General features: G+C 43.1%; 1 pseudogene; it reads left to right on the top strand.

Annotated features, from left to right (window-relative positions):
* Positions 1–12143: 12143 nt before the first annotated feature.
* Positions 12144–14172, top strand: part of LOC103731974 — a 25088-nt pseudogene continuing 23059 nt past the window's right edge.

Raw genomic sequence — 14172 nt, 5'->3', positions numbered from 1 at the left:
GGGACCAAGCATTCAATACTTGAGCTGATGGGAGGCATTTCTTACTCAAAGCACTACATCCAACACAATGGACTCCATCACTCTGGAACCATATGCTCAAATAAATGCTTTCCATGCTGAAGTTCCCGTTAGTCAGTGTCTGACAGAAAGGCAGTTAGAACAGAAATAGGTACTGAGAGTGGCGTGTTACTGTGATGACCTTCCATGTGGCTTTCTATGCTTTTCGACTATTTTGTTGGAGGAAAGCTGCTAACTGGCCCAAAAACATAACCATTAAGAGAACTGATTGTAAAGGTAACATCAAAAGGGAGAAAACCAGAATACTGACTACAGTACTGCACACGAAATGGCATACATGGTCACACTATATGCCTAAAACTTTCTAAAAATTTTCAGTGATCAAGACAGAGTACTACTTGGGAACAAATACACATATCACCAGAACAGGAAAATCAAAAATAAAACCACAAAAATGTAGGCAATTGATTTTTTACACGGGGCAGAGGAAACTCGATGAGGAACTGTGGTCTTCTCACAAATGCTACTAGACTTCATGGGACCCACGCTGAGAAAAGCCATTACAGAGCGTACAACTTCCACAGAACTGACTCCAAGCGCATCCTGACCTAACTGTGAAACGCGAAGTGCAGAGCACGGGGAACGTCCCAGAGGAGCCGACCTTCGGGAAGGCGGGTGACAGGTGTCGGGGTCTACGCCACGGCAGAGCCTGTTAGGGATCCACGCTACCGAAGCACATCCCTATTCCAGTCCTTTCCCAAGCAGGAGCTGGGGGCGCACGCCGAACACAGACGTAACCGACACGGAAGCTACTGGGAGATGCGGGTGCGGGTCATCCAGGACTGCACAGGGCAGCGGCCCGCCAAGCCTCCGCCCTCCCCAAACTCTCCGGGAGGACCCAGCACACCCCGCTCCCACGGCTCCGGCGGCCGCAGCTCCCGTCTGGGGAAGCTGCCCCACGCTCACTGTGGCCGGCTTCAGGGCCCGACCGCTCCCCACTGACCCAGGCGGCAGCGCAAACAGCGCCCGCGCTCCACCCTGGCAACGGCTCCCTCGGAAGCCGCAGTGACAGAGAAATCCCGCCCCTTCCTCCGCCCTCGGCCAGTCGCCACTTCTCATTGGACAGCCCCTCTGGAGGCCCTGATTGGCTAGCGCGGCCTGAGTGACAGGAGCAGTGCCCTTTGACACTGGATGGAGCTGAAATGGTTGGGTTATAATATCTACGCCTAGTCTGGCTTCCGCCTCCAGCTCCGATGTGAGCAAGGGGCCAGAAGTTTTGCATTCTAGCAGAACTTATTTCTGGCCTCTCAGAGCTCCAACCTTCTTCCTGTAGGACACAGAGTCCCCAGTGTGCACCCCCATTTCACAAAGTCCAAAGGAATGATACCTTTGCCTCACTTTTGGAAGGGCGCGCAGCCCAAGCCAGGTCTGATTCCAGTAAGACCTGCTGTCCAGGGCTCAGGAGTTTCAGGAAAACACACTGGGGATCGTTCTCATCTATCTCTCAAGGCTGCACAGCTGCAGCCAGAAAAATAACACCAAACCCTGAGTGAAGGACCAAGCCTGTGAGCCCACTTGTTAGGAGGTATAGACAGGAAGATGAGGAGTTCAAGGCCAATCTTAGCTGCATGAGACTTTCATCTTAAAAAGAAAAAAAAATAGCCAAGGCCATAGCAAGAGGAGGGGGATTTCTGTACTATCCAGGACAGCCTGGTCTACATAGCGAATTCCAGTCCAGATGGGGCTACACGGAGACCTTGTCCCCGCAAAAACAAAACCAACACAACTCTAAACCACGACAAAAAAAAATGAAGTTTAAACCGGGTGTGGTAGCATATGCCTTTAATCCTGGCACTTCGGAGGCAGAGGCAGGCAGATCTTTGTGAGCTTGAGGCCAGCCAGCCTGGTCTACATTGATAGAATGTGTAACTTGCAGGAGAGCCATAAGCTTCCTTAAAGGAAGCCATAAGGGCATAAATTCCTCAAGGTAGCCAAATGGCCCAGATTGGAGGCTTGGCCTTTAATCAGGCCTTAACAACTGGTCACTTCCCTGGCTGACAGACTTAACTCCAGCTGTGTTGATTAGGCCCTGGCCTTATCAACTGATCACGACAAAGACTGCAGAGTCAACTTCAAGTACCCCAAGGGCACTGATCCCTGACACTTGACACCAAGCAAATTCCTACAGCTGCATTCATCAGGGTCCCTATATAAATCCAGATTGCTCTGTTTATTGATGCTGATGTCTGTATCCATGGACAAGACACCCGCCCTTTGTTATGTTCTCCTGAAGTAAAGAGGACATATTCCTTCCCATTGCAGGTCTGGCTCTCATGCTTATTTCTTAACTTTAAACTCCTTTCTTTTTCTCTGCCCTCCTAAATCTAACATACATACTGAGTTCCAGACCAGCTGGGGCTACAGGGAGACCCTGTCTCAAAAAGACTAAAAAAAAAAAAAAAAAAAAAAAAAAATGAAGTTAAGAAAGAAAGAGATTAAAGGAGACATCCATCAAGTAGGTGTTTTGAAAAAGGACACTGATGGTACTAAATGTTGGTTATTTTAAAGACAGACATAATTAACATAGCCTTATATATATATTGAATTTTACAAAGAAAAAGAACTCAAATGGGTAGTTTCAGAACTGAAAGTAGAGTTGAATGTGTTGGTGCAGCACTGTAATCCCAGCCCTGGGAAGGCTGAAGCACAAGGATCCCAAGGTCAAGTCCTAGCAGAGCTACTAACTGCATTGAAGGTCAACCTGAAGAAGGTCTTAAATAAAAACATCTAAAAATAGCTCAGGGGCTGGAGAGATAGCTTAGTGATTAAGAGCACACCGGCTGCTTTTGCAGAAGACCCAGGTTCAATTTCCAGCACCTACATGGCTGTTCCAAGGTAATCTGACACCCTCTTCTGACCTCTGCAGGCATTGTACAACACAGGTGCTCAACATATGTAGGCAATACACTCATACAGGTAAAATAAAAATAATATAAAAAAAATTTAAAAATAGCTTAGTGGTAGAGTGCTTATCTAGCATATGAGAGGCCCACACTCAGGGTTCAGACGCCAGTACCCACTATGCCAAATGAAATATAGACATTATTACCAATCTTACAGAAATCGGATTAAAAGAACAGCAAATTGGGTAACCTAGATGAAACAAAAAGAATTTGAGAACTACACAATCTACTAAAATTGAATCATGAAAATAGAAAATCTGATTAGAAATATAACACTTTGAAGATGGAATCCATATTAAGAAGCTCTCAGGGGCAAAAGGTCATCATCACATGGTTTCATTAATAAAATTTGTCACATACTTAAGAAGAATTAGCAATCCTTCACAAACTCTTCCAAACAACTGAACAGAACTTTTTAATTCATTCCATGAAACCAACCTCACTTTCATAAAAAGCCAAACCATGGCACTACAAAAACAAAACTACAGGTAATTGTCATGTAAGAAAACGCATGCATAAATCGTCAACAAAATATCAGTATACAAAATTGGATACTAATATTTTGTTGAAGATGAGCAAGAGCTTTTACAAATATATATTATATATGCATATGGTTTATATTATGTATATGGATCTTCTGAAAAAATTTTTGAGGTGTTTTTTCTTTTATTTTTTTCTTTAGTTAGTGGAAACAATGCTGAGATTCAGTCACTACACTGAAACCCCTGGCTGTGAAACAAAAACAAAGAACCCCACAGGGCTCTTTTCCAAACAGCTCTGGGGAATGCTGGGAGTCAGATGCCAGTCTGACAGATTCATCCTACCTGCATCTCATTCCTTTCCTCTCTTGCTTCAAGAAGGAAGTTGATCCTAGTGATTTCAGCCCATGCATTAAACAGGAAATAATAATAAATGTGTAGAATTCATATTTTTCTAAAGGGAACTTAAAAAAACTGCTGCTACATGTTATGTACAAAACTGGTTTATGCCACATAAATGGGGAATCACAAGTTTGGTCTTGGTACTTTTTGTTTCCCCTTGTACTCAGTTGTATAAAACTTCCAAATACAGAATGGAAAGAAAACTGTTCTGTATCAAACCACCTAAGCAATAAATGTTATATTTTTAAAAACGGCAAAAAAAACAAATTTGGAAAAATATTACAATTGTTATAAAGAGTCAGTTAATTCCTAGGATGAAACTTTTTTTTTTAAAGTAACTTACTGTACTATTTAATGTTCATAGAGGAAAACACACATGATCAGGTCTATTGAATGAAAATAATAATTTGACCTTCTCAAATTGTCATTAATTTTAATTTTAAATTTTTATTTTATTTGGGCTCAGTGGTTAAGAACATTTGCTGCTCTTCCAGAGGATGAGGCTGATTTCCAGCACCCACATGGCAGCTAAGAACTGCCCATAACTCCAGTTCCAGGGGATCCAACATTCTTTTTCGGCCTCTGCAGGCATTACATGCACTTGGTGCACTTACATACATGCAGTCTAAACCTCATATAGATAAAATAAAAACAATAATTTAAAAAAATTTTCTTTTACATGTGTGTGCACATACACACATGTCATGGCTTTCGTGTGGAGGTCAGCTTGCTGGAGTCTCCTCCCACCATATGTGTCTCAGGTATGGAACTCAGATGAGCAGCCTTGGTAGCATGTGCTTTTCTTTACCCACTCACTGCTCACGCCAGTCCACCTTTGTCATTATATAGTTGATTGATACAGAATTTCTGTTTGAAATGATAAAACATTTTCAGGCATTGGGCACACACCCATAATTCCAGGCCTTGAAGGTAAAGGGCAAAGATCAGAAGGACCAGGTCAACTAAACCATGCCTAAAAGCAAACAAAATAAAGAAAAGGGAAGAAAAAGCTAAAATACAGGTTTGGGGAAGAAGAAATCAGTAATGTTACATGATATAAGGAATGTAACAACTACTGCTGAGCACTAAACTTTAAGTGTTAAAATGGGAAAGTTGTGATGGCTTAGCAGAAAAGGCACTTGGTGTCAAGCCTGAGGACCTGAGGTTGATCCCCATGACCCACAGGAGGAAAGAGAAAATAATCCCACATGTGGTACTCTGACATCCACTTCTACACTTTGGTGGGTACACACACACATACACACACACACGCTCCCATTTTTAACAAATTAAATAATGTAAAAATGATAATTTTTTTTTTTTTTTTTGAGACAGGGTCTCCCTGTAGCCCTAGCTCAGCTGGATTCGCTATGGAGACCAGGCTGGCCTCGAACTCACAGAGATCCGCCTGCCTCTGCCTCCTGAGTGCTGGGATTAAAGGTGTGCACCACCACACCTGGCCCAAAAATGATAAATTTATATATGTATGCCTTACCCCAAAATATTTAAAACAAAACAAAACAAAAATACTAAGAAAAAAATACATGAGATAAATTACTAGGGATAAAAACAACTATGTCCAAGATATTAAATAAAAAGCAATGAATGTCATGAAAAGGAATCAGAAATTTCAAATTAAAAAACAACCTTCAAATTCTAGCAACTGAAATTATAAAAAATGAAAGCACCAACTGTGGTTTGAATGAGAAATGTCCCCAATAGGCTCACATATCTGAACACTTGGCCTGTAGTTGGTGCAGGCCAACTACAGTTGGTGCACTCATACAGAAAGACATGGAATCTTTAGGAGGTGTGGTATTCCTGAAGGAAGCACGTCACTTGAGAATTCAGTCTTGCCCCACTTCCACTTCTCTCTGCGGCCTGTTGCTGGATGAAGATGTGAGCTCTTGGTTTTTCCCCTGCTGCCATGTCTGCCACTTGTTGCCATGCCTCCCAGACATGATGGACTCCTAGCTCTCTGGAGCTATAAGCTGTAATAAACTTGATTCTATAAGTTGCCTTGGCAACGGTCTTTTGTCACTGCAACAGAAAAGTAACTAATACTCCAATGAAGAAAATGAACAGAACATCAGTGAGCTGCTTGTGAGGCCAACTACACATGGCAGAGTATGTGTAACTGGACTCTTTGAAACAGGTAAAGATGAGAAAATCATTTCAATGAAAAATGCTGCCATTTATTTGAAATGCTATTTTTTTTGTTCAAATGAAATGAAAGTGATCAACCCCAAGATCCACAAAGCACAAAAATCCACAAGCAGGTTTGTGAAAAAATACACCAAGGTATGTCACCAATTTGCTTCAAAACAGGAAGAAAGAAAATCTCTTCAACTGAACTGAGGAAAAACAACACAAAAACTACAGAAAAGGAAAGGCACAACTGGGAACAGACTCAACAGCAGGAATGTAACCAGAAGCCTGTGTGGCCGCACTCCCTGAAGAAGACCCTGAACTGTGCAAGAGTGAAAAAACGCGAGCTAAGTACTAGCAAGCATGTGTGCATCCATTGCTCTCTTCTGACTATAGATTCAATGTGACTGGTTTTCTCACACTCCTCCCACTGTGACGTCCGTTAGGATGGACAGGAACCTGGAACTGTGAGCTCAAATAAACCCTTTCTCCCCTGTATCTTTTGTCAGGTGTGGCCCAAATTCTCCATGGATTAATTTACAAAGGAATGAGTGCCCAGTGCCTAGGCCAGAGCCCCCGCACCTCAGAGCCCGCCTTATCAGACCGTGCTAGCACTTGCTCACGCCTCTGGGGCCAGTGATCTCACCTCAGGTCCACAGGGAGTCAGTCCACTCTGTCTTGGAGTTGCTCCACTGGCTGTGAGTTTCCTACACCATCAAGTTTGACCAGCAGCTCCTGGCTTCCATCCCAAGATGGCTCCCAGCTTCCCTGCCTACTTCCCTTGTGTCAGGCCCCACCCATTGGAGGAACCAGCCAATCAGGAGACATCAGGCTATGTTATTACAGGAATACGCAACAAAACTCAGGCATTGCACAACACTGGTGCACTTACCTACATCCAGGCAATACACTCATACACATAAAATAAAAATAATAAAAAAAATTTTTAATCAAAACAGAAAAATAATAATGTGGAAAATCAAAACAGCATGCTCCCAACAAACTCCACCAGTCCTATAGAAAGAGTTCTACAAAGAGAACCCCCTAGAGATAATCCAGGACACAAAATTTAAAAGAACAATCATAAACATGATCAAAGAATTTAATGAATTTTAAAAACACAAATTAAAGAACTAAAAGAAGATAAGTATAAACTTCTGACTGAATTCACAAAAGACATAGAAACATTGAAGAAAACTCAGGCTGAAATGAAAAAGGAAGTGAAACACTCAATAAGCCAATTAGAAACATCAGAAGAAAACCTCACCGACAGAATTAATAACATGGAAAACAGAATATCAATACTGAAGGATAAAGTTGAAGAATTGGACCACTCATGACAAAAGAAAAAAAACAAAAAAAAAACACAGGAATGGAATGCACAGGAAATATGGGACACCATGAAAAGACAAAATTTATGCATCAGAGGCATAGAAGAAGGAGAAAAATTTCAAGTCAATGGTATTGACCAGACCTTAAACAGGATTGTAGAAGAGAATTTCACAAAATTAAGGAACGTCATCCCCATACAAATACAAAAAACACATAGAACACCAAATAGACAGGCCCAGAAAAGAAACTCCCCATGGCATATCATAGTAAAACCACTAAATGTACAGAACAAAGAGAGAATAATGAAAGCTGAAAAAGAAAAACACCAAGTCACATATAAAGGATGATCCATTAGAATTACAGCTGACTTATCAAATGCAAACTATGAAAGCCAAAAGAGCCTGGACCAAGATATTCCCTGCTCTAAACGACCATAGATGCCAACCCAGAATACTTTACCCAGCAAAAATGTCTATTATAGTTGAAGGGGAAAGAAAAATCTTCCATGACATGAATAGGCTGAAAGAATACAGGTCCACAAAACCAGCCCTTCAAAGAATACTTGAAGCAATACAAAGAATGAATAAAGGAACAACTATACCCCAGGGGCAACAGAAAGAAATTAAATGAAGGTATAATTGTAGGAACACAAAATTAGACCAAGAATGCAAACAGAAATCAAAATGACAGCAACCAATACACATCTTTCAATAATAACCTTAAATATCAATGGACTGAACTTGGCAGTCAAAAGACACAGGGTAATTGAATGAATGAAGAAACAAAACCCATCCTTTTGTTGTCTGCAAGAAACCTATCTCACCTTAAAGGACTACCTTAAGGTGAAAGGATGAAAAAGAACATTGCAAGCAAATGGCACTAAGAGACAAGCAAGGGTTGCAATTTTAATATCTGATAAAATAGACTTCAAACTAAAACTTATCAAAAGAAATAGAAAGGGTCACTTCATTCTGATCAAAGGAACAATTGACCAAGAAGATATTACAATAAAAGTTTGGGGAACTAGATGACAGTATTGAATGGCCATGATGGCACATGTCTTTAATCCTAGAACTCAAGAGGCAGAGGCAGGTGAATTTCTGGGGTCAGCCTGGTTTACATAGTGAGTTCCAAGGCAGCCAGGGATACATAGTGAAATGAGAGAGAGAGAGAGAGAGAGAGAGAGAGAGAGAGAGAGAGAAAGGAGAGAGAAGACAGAAAGAGAGGGACAGAGAGAGAGTGCTACATGACATTAGGAACGTACCTGCTACTACTGAGCACTGCGCTTAGATGTTAAAATGAGAATGGGGATGCATGAGATGGCTTATGGGGTAAAATCACTTGACGCTAGGGTCAGGTATGGTGGTGCACATCTTTGATCCCAGCACTCAGGAGAAAGAGGTAGACACATCTCTGTGAGACTGAGTCCAGCCTGGTCCACATAGTGAGTTCAGGGTCAGCTGGGGCTGATAAGGAGAAATTTGTATTCTTATAAGTAACTGTATCCTCTTTTAAAAATTATTTTATATATTATTTTTGTTTGTGGGTATGAGTGTATTACCTGCATGTGTGTAAGTGCACTGTGTCGTGCAATGCTCACAGATGTCAGAAGAGGTTGTTGGATTCCCCTGGACCTGGAGTTACAGAGTGTTGTTAGCCACCATGTGGGTTCTGGGAATGGAAACCGGGTCCTCTGCAAGAGCAACCAATGCTCTTAACCACCTCTCATCACCCCCTAACTGTATTCTTATATAATGTCCTGGTAAGCTTAGGCCAATTAAAGTTGCCTTTGTTTCCTACTGGATGGATACCTGCGACGCTCAGAGATGTTTTAGTGCTCTGTGCTGTTCTCACTATCCTGAGGTGTTTAAAGTCTTGAAGCTCTGTGATGCTTTCCACTTACTATGTTGATAAAGATGTGAAACTGAAAGAATGGAAAGATCTCCAAATGATTTAATGAGGCACCTGGTCCAATTTGTCCAAGAAAAGTGATCAAATGTTTCAGAAATCTAAACTTTGATGACAATATCTGATTTTGTAAACTGAAATGACCTTGTGACTGGGTCCTAGCCCAATTAGCCTAGCCTAGCTGTAGATCGAGAGGCAGCAGATGTCCTGACCCACGCCTGGAATATCTACTTTGAAAACTATGCTGGCAAACTGAACTCAGGAAGGAATTTTCTGAGATAACATGGCACATCATAAAAGTAACATAAGGTTCAGGTGCTAACTATAAAGTGCTGGTGTAGAATTGACTGTTTAATCCTTGTGCTGGATAGTGTTAGTGTCAACTTGACACACCTGGGGTGAGGGGGCCTCAGTCAGGGGATTGCCTCTATTGGACTGGCCTGTGGCCATGTCTGAGGGACATCTTCTTGATGGGTGATGTGGGAGGGCCCAGCCCACTGTGGGTGGTGCCACCCCTGGGCAGGTGGGCCTGTGTTGCATAAGGAAGCAGGCTGAGCAGGGGCCAGGGGAGCAAGCCAGTAAACAAGCATTCCTCCATGGCCTGTGGTCCAGCTCCTGCCTCCAGGTTCCTGCCCTGAGTTCCTACCTTGGGCTCCCTGATGAACTGCGACCTGGGAGATGTAAGACAAATAAACCCTTTCCTCCCCAAGTTGGTAGTGGTCAGAGTGTTTTATCACGGCAATGGAGAAACAAACTAGGACAATCCTCATCTGTACTTCAGTTTGCGTCCTCAGAAATCTAAAAGCCTTCGTTTTCTGGGACCCTCATGCATGGTAAGGAATAAATGAGCTTTCCAGCTCTCTCCTGAGTCCTTGGTTTCTTTGTTGTTCGAAGAATTTTTCTGTAACAGGGCTAAAGGGAGACCTTGTCTCATTTCTCTGTTAGAAATGTCAATGGAGCCAAGTGTGGTGTCACATACTTTTAACGCCAGAACTTAGAAGGCTGAGGCAGGAGGACTGTGCATTTGAGACCAGCCAAGGTTACGTATTGAGATGCTTAAAAAAATAAAACAGGCAAGGAATGGTGGCATACACCTTAATCCCAGAATTTGAAAGGCAGTGGCACGTAGATCTCTGTGAGATTGAGGCCAGCCTGATCTACATAGCCAGTTCCAGACCAGTTGCTACAGAGAGACCCTATCTCAAAAAATACAATAGGGGCTAGAGAAATGCCTCAGTGTCTAAGAGTGAGTACTCAAGTTCAGTTCCCAGCACCCTCATCAGACGACTCACAATTTCCTCTAACACCATCTCCAGGGAGTCTAATACTCCCTTTTGGGCTCCAAAAGTATTTGCATGCATTTGCACATACCCACACACAGACAAATATGGATACACTTAATTAAAAGTAAACTTAAAAAAAATACTTTTTTGGCTGGGCGTGGTGGGGCACGCCTTTAATCCTAGCACCTGGGAGGCAGAGGCAGGCAGATCTTTGTGAGTTCAAGGCCAGCCTGGTCTACATAGTGAGTTACAGGACAGCTGGGGCTACAGGGCGACCCTGTCTCAAAAAAAAAACTTTTTTGAAGTTGAGCGTGGTGGCACACGCCTTTAATCCCAACACTTGGGAGGCACAGGCAGGTGGATCTCTCTGGGAGGCAGAGGCAGGCAGATCTTTCTATTTAGGGAGTTCCAGGCCAGCTGGGGCTAAAATACTATTTTGGATGAGACAGGATCTTGCTATGGATTTCCATATGAACTCTCTGTCCTCCTGCCTCAGCCTCCCCAACGCTGGCATTACAGTCGTGCGTTAACTCACCAGCTCCAAAATTAGGAATTTGAATGTCCTACACTGAACTCTCAAATTACAAAGCCTGACTGTATCCAATGTGATCCAGGATGTGGAGCAATTGGAATTGTCTGGTGGCATAAGATAGAATGAATATTTCCATTAACATTTTGACAGTTTCTGAAGAAGTTAAACACCAAGAAAACACCCAGAACATTTCATTCCTAAATAGAATAAAATTTCCTAGAGTATCATGTCCTAACATTTCTGTATCATTTCATGTGCTCTTTTTTGGGTTACATTTTGTGGGTGCAGGGGAGGGAACCCAGGAATTGACAGATAAATGCTCACTACTGAGCGCCATAAAGCTCATGAGCTTTATTCATCACAGGCAAAAATCTGTTATGTGGTCAAATATCCAAAAAGAGTTGGATGGAAAAACTGTTATCTCTGTACATACCTTGCTCATGGGGAGTAACTGTCAAGATATGGGCCATAGCTCTGTGTGTAGCTGAGCACTGCGCACCTGCCCTTCCCAGGTGACCTTAGCGAACCAGGCAGTCCACCTTCTTGAAACATTCCTAGAGAACCTGTAGGATGTTTTCTACTGGTAGTGTTCCCACCTGGAGTCTGATTGTGTGAGCTACCTCCAGGGAGTTTGCCAGGTCCTATTCTACACACACAGATAAGCCTCTTCCCTCATTGGTTAGAAGGGTACCAAGAGGATGGCCAGGCATCTGCAGAAAAGCCCTAGGTTGGCCCTGTCACATGATGGGGCTGCAGCCCTGGTTTGGATTATTGAGAAAGACGTGTGTCGATTTCCAAGGCCACCCAGGATGTGCACAAAGGTATGACAAGAAGCCTTTACCTTCAGAGGCCATATGAGAGGCACCATTTGCCTTCTATGTACCCTGGGTATTGAGTAGAGTGTCAGTTTTTCATGCCACTAGTCATGTGGCAGTGTGACAGAGGTAGGGACAGGGCTGATGGAGGGCAGAGTACAGCAGGCGTTGGGAGGGAGCCTTGTATTGACTGTAACTAGTGGAGTCAGAAATGGCTGATTGAATTCAAAAGTGCATTCCTATTCTACTTCACATCTGTCAACATGGCTCTCATCAAGCAAAAAGATGACAAGTGTTGGTGAGGTTGGGGGAGAGGAGAAGGCACTTTTATACTGTTGGTGGGACTGTACACTGGTACACCCACTGTAGAAACCAGTATGTAGCTTCCCCCCCAAATCTAAAAGTAGCATTACCATTAACATGCTCCATGTATTATTATTCTGGGTAGGAATAGGTCAGCAGAAAGAGGTGCTTGCTCTTCCACATTGATTGCACACTAGTCACACAGCAAAGTTATGCACTAGATATCCAATAACAGAGAAGTCAACTTCTAAACATGGTGGTACAGGGCTGTAGAGCTGGCTCAGTAAGAGCACTTGCTGCTCTTCCAGGTGACTTGAATTCCTTTCCCAGAACTCACATCAGGGAGGCTCACAACTGCCTGTAATTCCAGGTCCAGTGGTTCTGATGCTCTTTTCTGGCTTCCACAAGCACCACATACACATAACACACATACACATCACACACACATACACACACAAATGAAAATAAAAACTTCAAAATCCTTAAAAAAACAAACAAAAAAACACCCTAAGCCAGGCATGGTAGCGCACGCCTTTAATCCCAGCACTCAGGAGGCAGAGGCAGGCGGATCTCTGTGAGTTCAAGGCCAGCCTGGTCTACAGACCAAGTTCCAGGACAGCTGGGGCTACCACGAGACCCTGTCTTAAAAAAAACCTCACAATGAGAGCCACACTGGTGGCATAGACCTTTAGTTATAGCTACTCAGGAGGCTTACAGAGTCAAGGCCTTCCTGGGCTAAAGACTGAGTTGAAGAACAGCCTGAGGGTTAGTGAAACCCTGTCTCAAATTTAGAAGAACAAAGAGGACTGAAGAATAGCTCAGCAGTACAGACCTTACCTAACATGCGTGAGACCCAGATTCAATACACAGACACACACACATATGACACACATGACACACAGGACGTGAAAGCAGAACAGGGCATATTTGGGAAGTGACCTGAGAGGGGAAGGAGGACAGTGTGTGAATGTGAGCAAAGAACAGGATACACACGAAATGGCACAGTGAGGCCCATCGCTCTGTATCATGAATATGTACGAATAAAAAGAAACCCACTGTTGTCATAATTAATGCACACTACTAATCTTTCCTTAAGCAGTGGCTGTCTGTGATGGGGCAAGCTGGTATTCTTCAACCTGCCCATCCAGCCAAGCCTGCTTCCTTCAGGGCCCAGAGTGGGCCGGTTGCAGAAGATTGCCACAGCCTACAATTTTTACTCAAATATCCCAGGGAAAGTGTCTCTGATGGTCTCAGAAGGTTCCTCAGGCAGGGAAGTGGGGCTTTTTAATCTCTAGGCAGATGAAAACATCTTTTCAGCTCGTCTCACTGCAGTGGCTATTTTGACTCAATTGTTTTTGTTTTGTTTTGTTTTTAGAGACGGGGTCTCCCTGTAGCCCCAGTTGTCCTGGAACTTGCTATGTAGACCAAGCTGGTGTTGAACTCAGAGAAATCCACTTGCCTCTGCTCCCTGAGTGCTGGGATTAAAGCTGTACAGCACCGTGCCTGGCTAGGGGCTACTTTGGATGGCCAGCATGGTACAGTTCCATTTTTGACTGGAATCCTTAACCAGAAGCAATGATAGTTTTCGGGTTTGTTTTTTTTTTTTTTCAGAGCATCCTTATTTCCAAAAAAAAACTTGTGGGATGCCTCTGTTCTTTTAGGACTTTTCATCTCATGAAATGAATGCCAATCTGTTGATATAGAAATAACAATGAAAAACAGTGTGCATACCTTCATGAGTATTTAGAGAAATGAGAAAGAAGGAACACTTTTGAAAGACTTTTAGTGTAAGTGAACATAACAGACTCACATCTTGGGGAGTGTGAGGATGAAGCCACACAGCCAAGACCTAAGAGTGGCAACAGCGACAGATTTATTACTGCACCAGGCAAGGAGAGCATGGGTGTCATTTTTAAAGTGATGCCCTCCCTCAACAAGGAAGCATGGGGTTTTATTCAGGGGGTCTGGGGTCTGTACATACTCATATTT

This window comes from Nannospalax galili, unplaced genomic scaffold, assembly GCF_000622305.1.
Source record: "Nannospalax galili isolate Female #2095 unplaced genomic scaffold, S.galili_v1.0 scaffold715, whole genome shotgun sequence".
In the NCBI taxonomy this organism is placed as follows: Eukaryota; Metazoa; Chordata; class Mammalia; order Rodentia; family Spalacidae; genus Nannospalax; species Nannospalax galili.
Note: the sequence above shows the minus strand (reverse complement) of the source record. Positions and strands in the feature narration are given on the sequence as shown.